This window comes from Poecilia reticulata, unplaced genomic scaffold, assembly GCF_904066995.2.
Source record: "Poecilia reticulata unplaced genomic scaffold, P_reticulata-male-v2 Scaffold_40, whole genome shotgun sequence".
NCBI classification, from domain to species: Eukaryota; Metazoa; Chordata; class Actinopteri; order Cyprinodontiformes; family Poeciliidae; genus Poecilia; species Poecilia reticulata.
In genome coordinates, this window is record NW_027675138.1 from 132096 (window position 1) to 149076 (window position 16981).

The following is a 16981-nucleotide window of genomic DNA, read 5'->3' on the forward strand; positions in this document are numbered from 1 at the left end:
ACTGGGGCTACATACCCAGTCTCTGGGCGGGGGAGTTGTAGTTGACTCCCTTTTGACCTGGCATCCTGGCTCCTTCCCGTGGCACTTGTGTCGTACCTCGTCAATCTCAAGTTGTGACAGCAGTTGCCGTTTGCGGATGTTGGCAGTTAGTGTTGACTGGGGATGTCGAGCTAACCATTCCTCCCACAGTCTTTGCATGTAGCCCCTCTGACTAGGATTACTTGAGTAGTAGCATTCCAAAAGATCCATGTTTTCACCTCTCGCCCATTTCCGTCTTGTTCCAGTAGCCCACTTTCATCAGGGTGCTCTGGTTCCCGCACCTGACGCAGACCTTGTTTGACCGGGCGACGTCTGAGCCGGCATGTCGTGCTTATTTGTGTCTCTCATGGTATGAGGTAGGCTATATAGCTCCAAGGGTCTTGCCTAAGGTCCCACACTGACAGCTCATGTCACCGTTGTAACTTTTTGCCCCAGCCCCCAGCCTGGCCTCGAACCCGGGTCTCCCGGGTGGAAGACTGGTGACTTACCTATGAGCTATACAGTCAGCTATATATATATTTATTATATTATATATATTTTATATTATATATTATATAATTATATATTATATATATATAATATATTTATATATATTTTATATTATATAATATATATATATTTATATATATTATATTATATATATTATATATATATATATTGTAATCAATCGGATTTACACATCTGGACCCCTTCATGCTATTGTTTACATAATGAAATTCCGCGCATGCGTGCAATCCAGGAGGGCATAAAGGCTATTCCTTTACATGCCATCTATAGCCCAACGCAGTCACAATGAGCGCCCCCAGCCATGAGGCACAAGAACTGCCTTCCACAGGTTGAACTGTTCTCTGCGTTTGATCTCTCATCAGTACACGAATCACATTACACACACTGTTGGTGACAATAAAAACACAGTACATAATAAATAGAACAGGCATTCTGTTTGGTAACAGTGAGCTAGCATGTTAGCGGTTTCTAACATGTAAACAATGGCAGTTCCGATTGCGGCAGACGTTGTGCCCATAATTATACAAGCTCATTTACACCATATAAATGCAAATGTACCATGTAACTATGTATACATTATAATGAACTGCAGCTCTTTCTATGACTCGTCACATTGTGACGAATCACGCACAAATCAGAGACTAAATTGCAGCAAGATTTATTCTACTGTCTCAACACTTAAGATCCTCGCTCAAAGCATAAAATGATATAAATTCTACTATAAAGTAAGAGATCACAATGAAAAATGCCAATTTGATCAGTTCCCAAAACGTGGGTTTTCTGCACAAATCCAGGTTCGAGAAATCTCCCTCCGCACCATTTGCTTTTCGCTTCCCACACGAAGCAGGAAGATAGCGGGGAGGTAATCAGCTTGGCTCGAGTGATCTTTGAAACAGGAAAGCGCCGTCGTTAGCACCTCATTCAGAGCTGCTAACAACTCATTCAGAAAGCATGGGGATGGGGTTTCAGGTTAATTTCGACCATGAAGTGAGGTTACAAGCCAATTTCCACTCGTATTTGATGACAGGGAATTTAAAGGGACACGCCCTTTAAATCCTTCAGCTGATTTTAATTAGCCGTAAAACCATAACATTTTGGGCAAAACTTGTATGTGATGAAAGCCTTCTTTAGCGGGCAATAAAATAAATAAATAAATAAAAAGTCCTGTGTAGCGGTTGTTTACGGAGATAGCCGAAGTCGGGCTTAAGAGGTTTTAAATAAACTTTAGTGATAAAGCTGAGGCATGTTGTTATTTTAATTCATATTTGTTCTCTTGATTTTGCTTTTTTTTTGTCATTTTCAGAAGACAACATGTAAACTTACAAATCAACCCAAACAAGCGAGAGGTTCATATTAAAAATGGCAAAATCATTAACATTTCTGGATGTTGCTGTGGAGAAGAGACGCAACAGAGCAGATATAAGAATGAAACAATATAATTATTGTTAATATATGACTCGAAGCGTCAATCTTCCTACCTACTAGACTTTCTACTTTTTCTTGCATTTTCGGCAGCAGTCATTGTCGGTTAGCAATTCTTATAATTCTCATAGCCATTCTTCAAGACAGCTTCTTGAAGCTCATAAAAAATACAATATGTATTATTCAGTATTAATAATTTTTGATTTGTGGCATTATTAATCATTATTTACTTGTGTTTGTATAGTTATATAAATATGTATTGATATTACTAAATAATGTATTTAATTTTGAACGGCAGTGTGCTTTGTAATATGCTGATCATACATCAATATCAGAATATTCCATTCCTATTGTTATAGCCAGTAAGCATATTTAAATATGTTGAACTATGTAATAAAAACATACTTAAAAAATACAATTGTTTATAAATGTAGCTTTGATAGATGTTTGAATATGGTTTCCAGTAACAAAAAAGCGTGTTATGATCGATTTAACGCGCTGATACGTCATCGTGCCTGCTAAACACAGAACGCTGAGTGGGTGGACCGCTCCAAGATGGCCGCCCGAGATTTAGACGAGAGCTGTCACTCGTCAACAGAGCGGTGTTTATGAGAGTGATGAAGAAGATGTGCTATTTAACAAGAGTTAAATCTAATACATTTTGAACTTTGAACAAAAGCCACAGTAAGGCATGAGTAACGAAGGGAAATAAGGAGTCTATATGATTTTGAATGTAATTATTTTAATTTTGCTTAAATGGTTTGCACCTCGGGGCCACCGTAGTAAAATCGATAATTTGGGTGTAATCCTAATCTAGCCCTCACTTAATTTTATTAACTGCGGGATGAAGAAAAAAAAGACCTGCTTTAGTGTGTGGCGAGAACAAGAGTACAAACAAGAACACGTAAACCTGCCACGGCTTTCTGGACATGCGCAGTTGAGGGGCTTTAAGTGGCGTTCTTTGAACGTCACCTGCATTTGCTGAGCGGGGCAAGCCCCTGCCGCCTCTCCCACAGTAAGTTAAATTTTTCTATGTAATATTTTGTTTATGACAGTGATGAAGAAGCATTGTTTTTAATAAAAATTTATGCTAATACATTTTTAACTTTCAACAAATGCCAGAGGAAGGCATAAGTAATGTTAGAATTAATTTTAAGGCGATAAAAAATAAATGTAGCTGTAAATGGTATGTTTCAAAACACGAGTTGTACACGAGACTTAAAACTGGTGCCAAATCTTTCTTGAATTGATTTAACAAGCTTGCAAAATCTACAGTCGTAATCAAAGTGGAAATATCCGAGTGCTCCTGAATGTCTCTGACGTTTTGCTTGGCGTTCTCTGCCGTTACGTTCTCCCTTCTTCGTTTGTGCCCAACAGGTAAGCGGTGTTTTAATTGGGTCTGTTGTAATAATAAAATTATAAACAATGAGAGACAGTTTCGTTGTCAAAGAGTTATTACATAATTGCTTAAGTGTGGCTGTAACTTAATAAGCTGAAAACAGCTATATGTAGTTTTTTTCTGATAGCAAACAATCATTAGCATATGCTAAAATTGACGGCTGCTGTATAACTCGAATGAAAACCAGTCTATTAAGATTGAAGAGGGTATTTCCAATTAACTTAATTTATAACCATGTATGTTAGTATTTGTCTTCATGGTCAGCTTCTATTCAGCTAACTATGTATAAAATTGCAACCGTAATCTCGGAGTTAATTAGACTTTCCTGTTCAACTGAAACTGGGACTGTCAACCGTTAAGGGGCTGTTAGGCCGTTAGATAAACGTTGGTTTGTTCTTGGGTTGTGCCTTGCAGAGGTGGCTTTCAGTAATCAGAAAATGTAAAAGATGAAATACGGTTTCATTCTTAAATATATTAATAATTGCGTCTTAACGAATCGCCATACCATAATGAAGTTATAGACAGCTAACCATCTTATTTCTTATAGGTGCCGACCGTTAGCATCACATGCTAACATTGACGCCTACTATATAACTTAACTGAAAACCACTCTATTCAGAATGAGGAATGTATAATAATCTAATTAACCTTATGCAGTATAATTTTTATAATCTAATTTCTAACTATATATGTTAGCATTTGTCTTTATGGTCAGCTTCTACTCAGCTAACTAGTTAAAAAGAAATGGAACCGTAATAGTCGCAGTTAATTGGACTTTGCGGTGAACCTGGAACTGTCAGTCGTTAAGGGACTGTTGGGCCGTTAGGCAAACGTTAGTTTGTTCTTGGGTTGTGCATTGCAGGTGAGCAGTGTTTTAACTGGGCCTGCCATAATCGAAAAAAAGGATGAAACACAATTTAATTCTTACAGATGTTAATCGCATCTTAACTATTGCCATAAGTTGTAAACAGCTAGCCATCCTATTTCTGATGGGTACTGTCCGTTAGCATGATAGGCTAATATTGACGGGTGCTTGACTGAAAGCCATTCTATTCAGAATGAGAAATGTGTATCCAATTAGTATAATTCATAACCACTCATGCTACTCTTTGTCTTCTAGGTCAGCTTCTATTCAACGTAATTTGAAAAACCAGCAGTAATCCTCGGAGTTAATTGTAGCCAATCAGAGTTTAAAGACCCGGCCACTGTTTGTGCAGTGGCAGGGTTAAAAGCATTTGTCGAGCACAAATGCTTTTAACAATAAATCAAGGCAAGACTGGACATTTTATACTGCTCCTAATACATATCTCAAATTGGGTACACATCTTTCTGTACTGCTAGAAAATAGATTTCATTAAAGAATATTAATCTGTTTGTAAACCTGATTCTGTTGTGAGTTTATTAATTTATGCAAATATTCCAAGATAAATAGCTAATAATGAACTGTGCTTTCCAACGTGTTTTTTGATCAAGTCAATAATTGTGAGATAACACACAGTGTCTTTTCACAGACTGAAAGAAAACTGCTCACCGTTCACCAACGTGCTTTGGCTGGTAAGTACATTGCAAAGTTCAGCAGCCTGTCAAGCACAAATGCTTTTAACAATAAATTAAGGCAAGACTGGACATTTTATACTGCTCCTAATACATATGATAAATAATATTGATCTATTTGCAACTCGGATTCATAATATTTATGAACATATTTATTAAAAATATTTACTTTTTAAAAAAATTCTTGTAATTATTCAAAGTGAAACAGCAAATAGTGAACAGTATCCATTTACCAATGTGTCCGGTCGTACTGGTGCTGTCTGTGGACCCTTGGATAACTTTGACTATGTGTTTTTTCTCATACAGAATCTTGTCCCGACGTCCTTTGGCTGGTAAGTACATTATTTTTTAAAGATAAACTGCTTCTACATCACATCAGCAAACTGCATTTCAACATTCTCTATTTGGAAAGAATGAAAATATGACCAGATAGTGACAATGTGGAAAACCTGAAAATGTTTGACAGTTTCATTCTGAACTAACATCTCATGAACACAGAAATCTCACAAATTGAGATTGTTTAGATCAAAACTTAAAAGCTTTTTAGCAAACTTCCACATTTTGTTGAAATATTTTTTTTCTGTACTGTGCTACCATCTTTGTGCAGTAAACCAATGTGTAATGTGGTGGTGATCTTATGGGCTGTCTAAAATCCATAGTGTCACTCCCAACTCTTATCTTCATTGCTATAGCATTTCAGATGCACTATTTAAAAAGGCCCAATTAGGGACAAACGCTCACAGCAGTAGCAGAATGATGCAAACATTGGACTGCTGCTTTTTAAGTTTGTCAGTTTTGTGTATGTGCTCCTGTCAAATAAATTCAATAAATTCAACTGTTGTTTACCTCCTTTCAGACTACCTAGACATTGCCCCCACTTCTGCTCAGTGAGGTGAGTACTAGCAATGTGTGGCTTTATTTGATTGAAAAAAGTTAGCTGTCACTGAACACCTCAGTGATTGTTTATAAAAAACCCTGAGGGTTGTGTACGTAGTTAAATGTACAAGACTTTAGCATCTTTAAACCTGTGTAAGACCGGGCTGAAAGTCATTTGATCAGCAACTGGATATGATGACATCCATGTTTCTACATTTAAATCAGTGTCTGATTCTCATTACAATGTTTGAATTCATTCAGGGTCAGAATTTATGTGCTTTGACTTGCTTTTGATGGACAGAATCAGTCTTTTGGGAGTAGGACTAACTGAAGAAGCTACATGGAACATTTAAATTTTTTTAGAATAGAAATACTCTTTATTATGTCACATGGAAAAATGTGAATGTCAACAGTAAGCAACGAATACATAAAAAATAACACCCTTTAATTGTTTGAGAAAGGAATGTTTGTATTTGGATCTGATTTGAATATCTGATGATAACCTAATTTATGTCACTTAGACATCTCTAATCAGACAGGGGTATGCTGCCACTTAAAAAAGAACCTGGTAGAGGTTCTGAACATGACACGCTTATCTTCCAAGAGGTTGTTATGAGCTGACAAGTCCAGAAATGTTTAGATCAAAGCAGTTTGTGTACAGACACCAAAGAACCTTAGCGGATATGTGTTCTGGACCCCAGAATGTTTTCTGATCAGCTACTAACAAAACGTTTTTACACTCCCTCACAGAGAGAAGTGGACCTAGACACCTTCCTCCCTGGTGAGCGGATGTTCCAACGTGGATCAGCCGAGCAGTCACAGCTGATTCAACCTGACTCACACACAATCATATCTACAGACATTTGCTTTAAATTGGATCCAAACAGGATATGTTGGTTGTGCTCACATGAGGACCCTGTTGCCCAAAACCCTGTAAGAAACATGACTCAGTACAGCAACAACCCTCTGAGTTGTTTTGTGGACTAATGATGAGGTTTTCTGTCTTGATGAGGTTTTCTGTCATGCATCTCTTCAGAGCTTGAACCTTATCAGATGAAATCTGACCCAGAAACTGCTCTGTTGAGAATGTTTCATTTTGATGTCTATTGGGTGTTCTTTGTCTCGCAGGTGTTCCACGGACCGTCTTTCTCTAACCACTGTCGGAAGCATTTTAATTTTCCAACTGTGTTTTTTCCTTTCCTCTTCTTTCCAACATATCTGGAAAACCATTTTCTGTGCATTTTTCTATTCCATCCCTAAACTGACAAGCATTTCCACAAACCAGCATCCCAATAGGTGGCCTGGTTTTTCCGAATTCAGGAGCCGGTTTACCAGTAACCAGAGTTCCCTTTTTTTCTTCAACCATCAGTTTACTGCCAAATTGATGTTTGCCTGTCTCTCTTAATCTAGTTTACCAGTAACTAGATCTGTTTTCCCCTCACATCTTACGTCCTGTGACCTCTGAACAGTTGTGACATCCATTTTCTGAATATCGTGGCATCCATTTTCTGAATCTCATATCGTGGCATCTATCATAAATGCATTTCATGTCATGTGAAATCATTTCATGAACTGAGTTTACCAGTAACTCATCTGACTATCTATTGAGAACCTGAGAGAATCTCCCCTCTCACTGCTCTGTCTTTCCTATCTACCTCTCTCCGCTGTAAGAGTAAATAACTGGGAAGCTTGACACTAAGACGTCTTGTTGAGTAATAATTTAATAAGTTTGAAAAGCTTCCATTTCAAAATTGGCTGAAAATAAATAATTAATTACTCAAACAGGTCAACTAAAAACTTGATCTGGATAAATTTTAAAATTGAAAACAAAAATTGTTTTCTACTGAAATACATTGCTCCAATTCTATTTGGACTTAAGTAAAGCTCTCGTCTTGTCTGACAAAATAGACATATAGACCATTATTGGCATAAAATTGAAAACGGTAAAAAGAAAATAACTTTGAAGTTTGATATTTCTAAGACGTCTTTTTGAGTAATCTGATTTGGACCTGAAGTTTGAAAAAGTTCTATTTCAAAATTGGATTATAATTTTCTATTTTAAATAATTTCTGAAACAGATCAGCTAAATACTTGATCTGTATACATTTAAGAACTGAATCCAAAATTAATCTACTGAGCTAAATATTGAACAAAATTCCAATTGGACTGAAGTAAAGCTCATTTCTTATCTGAGCTGCCTAATTCGTGTTCCTGCCTACTGCTACTGACTTTGGACTGAACTTCAGGTTTGTTCACAGGTTTGTACTGACTATCTATTCAACACTAATACATTCATTGTATGTACATTGGTGTAGTTTTGTATTGTATCTGCTTATCTTGAGATACAAAGATCAGTAAGGACCATTGGAGATGCTGATTGACCTGTCCAGAAGTTGAATCAACAATGCCTAGAAAGGGTCAGCGTTCTCAGGCTCAGAAGCTCAGATGGCAGAAGGAGAAATGGTCTCAGAGTAATCAAGTGACAGGTACTGACTCTGAGAACAACAACCAGCAGTTTCAGAATATACCGTACGCTGACGTTACACAGAGACAGCTTGCTAGAGATGCGATGTGTGTTGGGGAGTCTTTTGAAAGAAAGCATGTAAATGATAGAAGTGAAAACAGTTTATCTTCTGTGGTAGCACTATCTGACACCAAAACAGCTTTCCAGCATGATGCAGGAGATACAAAGCAAAGTGCATCACAGGTCTCTTATGCTGACACGTTGAAAAGGGGATGTGGTTCAGCTCGGCAGTCTCAAGTTAATGTAGAACTTCAGCCATCAGTGACACATGTGTGTGCCTCACGGAGTCAGGATTCGTTGAAATATGGAAAATACAGGAACAGTCAGTGTATGGCCAACAGTTTGGTGTTTCTGGCTTTTTTCCACGAAAATGAAACAATTACCAGACCAGATCTTGACCTCGTTCTGGATAAAGGTGATGCTGTGTACAGACAGGCTAGAGAAAGATTTCCTCGTAGCATCCATTTGGCAACTGATGAACTACCAAACGAGGTAATTGCACGCAGGTCAAGATATCATGTGGAAATGACTCCATTCCCAGTTTGTGGTACATTTGGAGGGGAGAGACTTATCCAAGCCTGGAAGAAGCATTGAGCCATTTGTCATCAGATGTACAATATGGGGTGCTGATCATGTCAGGCTTAGCCATTGCTGTTTTCAGAAGCAGATCTGGCGAATATGGATACTTTGACCCGCACACAAGGAACAAAAATGGAATGCCAATGACATTTAGTCTTTTAAACTTTGGCACAGCAGTGATGCTAAAATTTACCCATCTTAGTGACATGATTCACAGATTAAAGTCAATTTACACAATGCTTAATGTACCATCATCTTGTGTATTTGAACTCCAGCCCCTGTCATTTTACCAGAGAGGTACTTCAGACACAGTTCATACGTCTCCTCTGTTATATGAATCTGAGACACCAAGTGTTGTTCAACATCAGGTTGAGTCTGCTTCCCTTACACAAAACATTCCTGCTCTTGAGTCAAACATCAATGTTGAAGTCATGTATCCTGTTGCAAGTAGTCCTTCTGATGCTGTAATTGAAGGTGCATCTAATGCAATTAGTTTTATGTCGTCTGTGACACAAGAAAATACAGTACTTCCCATTACCAGTTCAGAAAGAAATGCAACAAGTGCACTTTTGGAAATGTCTTTGAAACTGTCAAAGTGTCCTAAAGTGAAAAGAAAAAAGATGAAGATGAGACTACTTATGATTGAGAAACTGAGACAAAGAAAAGAGAATCAGAAGAGGAAGGAAAGAGAAAACTATGCGTTAAGGGAGTCCTTCAAAGCAAAGAAAAGATCTTATTCTCGCAGGAAGTTTCAAAATAACCCTTAAAGAAATCAAAAGAAAAGACTGTACATGAAAAATCTGTATAGACAGAGTTCTGAGTTTAAAGAGAAACAAAGATCACGCATCAGGACAGCATACAGGGATAATGAAAATTTTAAACAACGACAAAAAGACTATGTCAAAAGTTGTTACAGAAATAATCTTGTATATCAAGAACGACAGAAAAGCTACATCAGAAATTTATACCAAAATAATCCTACGTTTCAGGAACGACAGAAAAGCTACATCAGAAATTCATACCAAAATAATCCTACGTTTCAGGAACGACAGAAAAGCTACATCAGAAATTCATACCAAAATAATCTAACATTTAGACAGAAACAGAGATCTTATGTGACTGAGCTTTATGCAAAAAACAAAGAATTCCGGCTGAGACACAAAGAGAGGATGAAAAAACTGATGACAGACAGATACCATGGTGATAGTTCATTTAGGACAATGCATAACATCAGATGTGCAATTAAATTAAAAAAAAGATACAGACAGATGAAAAGATTCCCTCAGAGAGAAACAGAGAACCTTAAAATGCATGTTTTACAAACTGATACGCCAGAGAACAGACTGATTAATGAAGCCATTTCAGTTTTCAGATTAAATATAAAGGCTGGCCCTACTTATGTGTGCACTGTGTGTCACAAGTCCTCGTTTCCCAACCAAGTAGAACTCTGTAAAAGGTCAAATTATGTAAAGAAACCAGATGTGGTTGAACAGTGTCTAACAGACAAGTATGTTCATGTTTGCAATGAAAGCTGCACGGATAGACAGTGTACAGTTCCTCATGAGAGAAGTCAAGCGTGGATTTGTCACACATGCCACAGACATCTAAAGAAAGGATGCATGCCACCCCTAGCAGCAGCAAACAAACTTGACTTGGCAGAAATTCCCAGTGAACTGTCAGATTTGAATATTCTAGAAAGACACCTGATTGCTAAGTGCATTCCGTTTGCAAAGATCATTCCGCTTCCAAAAGGCAGACAAAGATTAATAAGGGGCAATTTTGTGTGTGTACCTTCAGAACTTCAAGAAACAGTCAATGCCTTGCCCAGGCTTCGGAGTGAGTCCCAAGTGATGCGAGTAAAATTGAAGCGACGTTTGTCCTACAGGGGTCATCAACTTTTTCAGACAGTAACCTGGTCTAAACTAATCTCTGCATTACTAAAACTGAAGCAGATTCATCCAGAGTATCGGGACATAAATATTAGACATGAAGCTGAGCTTTGTGACCCTACACTTCCTGATAATGATGACGATGATGATGACGATAGCAAAGTAAGTATGGATGAGGATGACTATGATGAAGCAGATCTGATGGAAATTGACGAGTATGAAAAAAATGCTTTATGTGAGGCAGAAAATGAGGCGGAAAATGATCAGGACAGTGATTGTGAACAACTCCAGCCACAGATGAATGATGGAGAAGAAGGTGATTTGCCAAATGGAGGATTCGCTATAGAATCATGCCTTCAGCCTCCTGACATATCAGAAGAGATACTTTGTTTCTCTGAAAGTACATACTGCTTAGCCCCGGCACAATCAAATTCACCCGTCAGCTTTTTTAAGACCCCAAATTTGGAATCCATGAGCTTCCCGGTACAATTTCCAACATCAGAGAACACTTTGGACACAAGGAGACTCATTAAAGTGACACCAAGTGGATATTTCAAGTCACGGCTATTTCATGTTGATAATCGCTTTGCCAGAGACCCAACATACTTGTTTTTTGCACAGTTTGTGACAGAGATACACTTGGCTAACAACAGCATGACGATTCAGCTACGAAAAGGAAAGACCAGAACCAGAGATGGTCGCAGAATAACCTCAGGTATGTTGCAGGACAAACGAGAGGTTGAGAAACTGGTGAGAAATAAAGACGCCATGAGATTCATGCAACCTCTAAGAGGTACTCCAGCATACTGGAACAGAGCAACAAAAGACTTGTTCAGTATAATTCGTCAAATTGGCACCCCCTGTTTTTTTGTCACGTTTTCAGCTGCAGAGTTCAGATGGCCTGAAATCATTCAAGCCATAAAGAGGCAACAAGGTGAGGAAATTGATGTCGACGCTCTTGACTGGACCGCCAAGTCTGAGATTCTGCGATCCAATCCTGTCACCTGCATGCGTTTATTTGATAAGCGAGTTGAGGCACTTTTCAGAGATTTGTTGCTTTCAGATGCTCAGCCTTTGGGAAGAGTGATTGACTATTTTACAGAGTTGAGTTTCAGCACAGAGGAAGTCCACACATCCATGCGATGCTATGGGTTGAAGGAGCTCCACAGCTGGATGAGTCAGACGATCAAACTGTGTGTAATTTTGTTGATAAATACATCTCGGCACAGCTTCCTGATCCAGACAGAGAACCAGAACTGTATCGGAAAGTTTCTGAAGTTCAGAGGCACAGTAAGAATCACACCAGGTCTTGTTTCAAGAGTGTGAACTCTGGTTGTCGATTTGGTTTTCCAAAGCCCCCCTGCAGAAACACAGTGATCTCCAGACCAGGTGAGAACAATGACACTGAAACTGCCAAATGTGGGTATGAACCAACCCTATAACCCTTACCCACAGACGATAATCCTGTAAAGATGAGTCGACCAATGTCTTTCTTGGAGGATATCCCATCGGATTCCTGCAATATATGGATGACCAGTTTGACGGATAAGTACAAAGCAAGGCCTGAAATACCCGAATATGAAGAAATGTGTTTGGCTGATTTCGCTGCTACCTGCAGGTTTGTAAGTTCAGAGAAGGCAAGCACTAATGGTGTTTTACCACTTTTAAATCAGCTGGGATTTGTAACAAGGCGAAAAAATGACAAGCCCTCCGTCATCCGCTACTATCATTGTTCTAAAGAGAAGGAACCGGAGCAGTTTTATGCCAGATTACTGAGACTGTACCTTCCTCATCGGTCAGAGTTTGAAATTCGAAGCGTCAGTCTTCCTACCTACGAGTCCTTTTACTCCTCTGGCTGTGTCCGCCTACCAGGTTCAGACCTCCTTGAAACCGTCAAAAGTGTTGTCAAGAGAAACAGAGACAAATATGAGAAAAACAGTGAGGAGATTGAGAGTGCCCTTGAAGAGTTTGAGGAAAGCAGAGACCATGTGATTGATGAGTGGTGTAATCTTGCTCCTGAATCTGAAGTTGTGAGGTTGCAGTGTGACGACGACCTTCAGCCGGCAGAGCCTGAAAACGAACAGGAAAATGTACCAGACTTTTGTCCTCAGTCTTCTGCCGTCAATGAAATGCGAGCCATCAGAGAACCTCCCGCTATGGATCCGAATTTGCTGAGACAAATGTATCAGAACCTGAACCAGAAGCAGGCCTGTATTTTCTATGCCATCAGAGACTTCTGCCTTAAACTTGTGTGCGGTCTGAAACCAGAGCCATTTTTTCTGTATGTAAATGGTGGGGCAGGTACTGGAAAGTCGCATCTGATTCGATGCATTTACTCAGAGGCACGCAAAATACTCAGCAGGCTGCCACGCTTCTCAGAGGATGCTGATATTTCTGCTCCAACTGTTCTGCTCACTTCTTTCACTGGAACGGCAGCTTTCAACATCGGTGGAACAACACTGCACTCTTTGTTTAAACTTCCAAGGTCGTTAAAACCTCCAATTCAAGGTCTTGGCAATCAGTTGGATGAAATCAGGTCAGAACTATTCAACGTTCAAATCTTGATCATTGATGAGATCTCAATGGTTTCTAAGCCCCTCTTTGCTTATGTGGATGCACGGCTCAAACAAATCAAAGGAAGTCATAAACCATTTGGAGATGTATCTGTATTGGTGCTCGGCGATTACGCTCAGCTGAAACCAATTCGCCAATCTACACCTCTTTGTGTACACGACCCAGCGGATATTGACTTGTGGCAGGAACATTTTCAAATGACCTCTCTAACTGAGATTATGAGGCAAAAAGATGATATTGCGTTTGCAGAGATGCTGAACAGAATTCGGGTGAAAGGAAAAACTGATGAATTGTCTCAGGCTGACAGAGATTTGTTATCACAAGCCATCACAGAACCAAGTCTTTGCCCTGCTGACGTTTTGCACATTTTGCAACCAATAAGTTGGTGGATGAACACAATTTGGCAACTCTGAACTTGTTACATTCCAACATCATCACCATCGACGCAGATGACTTCCAAAAGGATCCACGAACAGGCAGAATGGCACGCAAAGAAAGACCATGCAAGGGAGGTAGAAATGATTTAGCAGACACTTTGAAAGTTGCCGTTGGAGCTCATGTCATGCTTACCAGAAATATCGATGTTCAAAATGGACTAGTTAATGGTGCATTTGGTGTCCTAACAGCTGTTGTAACTTCTGACACTGATGAACACAGCATCAGTAAGCTGGGCCTGACAATGGATAATCAAACAAGTGGGACCAGAAACCAAAGTGGACCTTCAGAGACTGCCAATCTTGTTTACATCGAGAGAGCGGAGGAGAATCTGAAGCTAAATGGAGTGGTACGTAGACAGTTTCCTGTGAAACTGGCTTTTGCTTGTACTATTCACAAAACCCAAGGCCTAACAACAAATGCAGCTGTGGTGTCTTTGAAGAAAATCTTTGAACCAGGTATGGCATACGTAGCTCTCAGCAGGGTAACGTCTCTCAGTGGACTCTACCTACTGGATTTCGACGAAAAAAAAATATTTGCCAATCCTCAAGTCACTGCAGCTCTTCAGACCATGAGACAAGCCAGCGTAGATGACATGATGCCTCTTCTTCAGGTGAAAGAAACTTTAAACAGGCCAGAAACACTGGTAATTGTTTCGCATAACACCGAGGGACTCCCATCTCACATCTGTGACATAAGAAAACATCACGAACTGTGTCTGGCAGATGTGCTGTGTCTGACTGAAACTCACCTAAAAGGATCTTTTGTTTACGACAATCTGCATCTGGATGGCTACAATATGTTCAAACGAAACAGACATGTGTCATACTCAAATTTTCCCCAAATGGCTTCCAAAAGTGAAGGTGGTGTGGCGGTTTATGTGAGAAACCATATTAAGGTTAATGAAAGAAAATATTTGCAAAATGTGACTGATCTTGAATTTGTGGCTTTGAAGGTTGAGTCTCCATTCAGGGCAGTGATTGCAGCTGTGTACCGACCTCCCGACTACAGCCTGAGACCGTTCCTGGAAAATCTGGTAAGCCTTCTGGATGCACTGGAGATGTTGGACTGTCACCCTGTCATTGTATGTGGAGATTTCAACGAGAATCAGGTACGCAGTTCACCAGGGCAAATTCTGGAGCTGTTTCAGTCTCGGGGATATGTTCAGTTGATCACTTCTGCTACCACAGAGAAAAACACATTGCTTGATCTAATTTTCATTTCTCAGCCACAGAAATCTTTACATTCAGGTGTGATGAGAACATACTACAGTTACCATGATCCTGTGTTCTGTGTCCTGTCCACAACCGAATCATCAGAGGTCTGTGAGTAAAAGCATGCCAAAGGTAAAAAATTTTAAAATGACTGTATTTCCTCTTAAAATGTCTTACACAACAGCGTTCCTAATTATATTTCTTCAAATCATTACATTATTCAGCCAATAAGAGTTATGCAATTTTTAAAATATTAAGAATCCAAACAGTTTATGTTTTAAGAATATTGCAATTTTTCCAGTGATAAACTTTGCGGTAGAAACTATTAAAGTTATATATATGAGGCTTTTGTCACAAAATCTAACCATTTGATTAAACCTAAATAAGTCTGCTCATTTAGATTTGAGACTTTAAATTAAAGGTCAATTTAATATAATATAAATATATATATAGTATGTAATATAGGATATGATTAATGTAAAATTCAAATTCATAAAAACTTTAAAGTAGTTGTGGCTTGTGCATTTATATTGATAAGTGCACAAACCACAATTCTTTCAGCAGTTCTAAACAAGCTGCTACAGTAGATCACAAAAAAAATTCACCAGGAGGTCTGTGTGTAACACAGGCTTCCTCATGAACCAATAACATATGCCAGCTGATGCCCCCTTGGGATGAAAAATGGGAGTTTAGGAAGGGTTCAGGCATAGTGGGTGGGGGGCTTTGACTAGGAACATTTTAGTCTCAACATCAGTTAACACCACCTGAAAAACGACTGCAAGCTTCAACATCTCCTCCAGTTCACACTCGACCAAAACAGAAGATCCTACTGCATCCTAACATGACAGTCGTTATTGAAGGCACAGGGTGAAATGCATCCTTTCAGCTCACAACTGAGCACTGGTGACCACTGAGGGAAAAAAAGAACTTCCTTACACAGAAACATGTTCTCCAGCTTGAGCACTCAGAGACATGTCCTCTTGCTGCATCAGTCAAGGGATATCCTACTGCTGTGGCTGAAGTGGAGCTATTTGATTTGTAAGTGTAAATGTTCACTTCTTTTCTCTGAGAATGCTATTGTTACTCATGATAAATCTCTTTGCATTACAGATTATAGTGTCTTAAGTCATAGCTTGGCCATCCACTCCAGTCAAGCTGAGACTCTCACAGTTAAAGATGAAGTTAACATCTGTTCATGAAACTTTACTTACAAGACACTGTGTCTCTTGCAGCAAGGTTGAAGAGACACAACGTCCTATGACACCTATCATGTGTCATAGGACGTTTACCGTTTATAGGTCATTACAACACGTGTTTTCTCTTGGTTTCTCAGAAGGACTTTCCCATGCATGTCTGCATTCCAAGACATCCCTTTCACCAGCAGAGATGAGGTGCAGCCGTCTCTGGTGAGTACTGAATGTTGCTTCTGTTTAACTAACTGAGAAATAACTACAATCTTTGTCCAGCAGACTGTATTTATTTTTTCATCTTTAGTGGCCGTAATGTTAGCGTGTTACGACAGCAAAACGCGTTGTGACAGATGACATGATACAACAGTCAGCATTTCAGGACACCTGTGACGAGGACTGAGGTTTCCATTTATTGATTTATTTTGAATATTACAGTATAAAATCATGCACAGGAACAAGAAATCCAAAAGACAGATATTTTTGGACCACAGTTATCTTAGCATGTTTGAAAAGAAGTAGGAAGAAGTAAGAAACTTGAACTGTTTGCTCAGAGGGTTAAAGTGTCTCACTTTATTCCTGAAGATCTGCACCCATCTGTCCAATGATGTTGCAAACACTGAGCAGGTTAAAGGAAGCTGCAGCGGCAATCAGAAAGACCCCATCGAGTGTGAACATTTATATCTTCACAGTGACTGATTTTTATTATTATTTTAACTTGCATCACCAGAATCATCTTCACAACAACCATGTAAATGTGAACTATACACAGTTTTGACAAA

General features: G+C 39.1%; 1 long non-coding RNA gene across 1 annotated transcript in view; it reads left to right on the top strand.

The window, feature by feature from the left end:
• The window catches only part of LOC145550397 (uncharacterized), a 115605-nt gene extending 98624 nt beyond the window's left edge, over positions 1–16981 (top strand). The window contains exons 3-4 of the long non-coding RNA XR_014086296.1: positions 16507–16603; positions 16785–16981. This is a non-coding gene — a long non-coding RNA (uncharacterized LOC145550397). The remainder of the gene's footprint in view (positions 1–16506; positions 16604–16784) is intronic.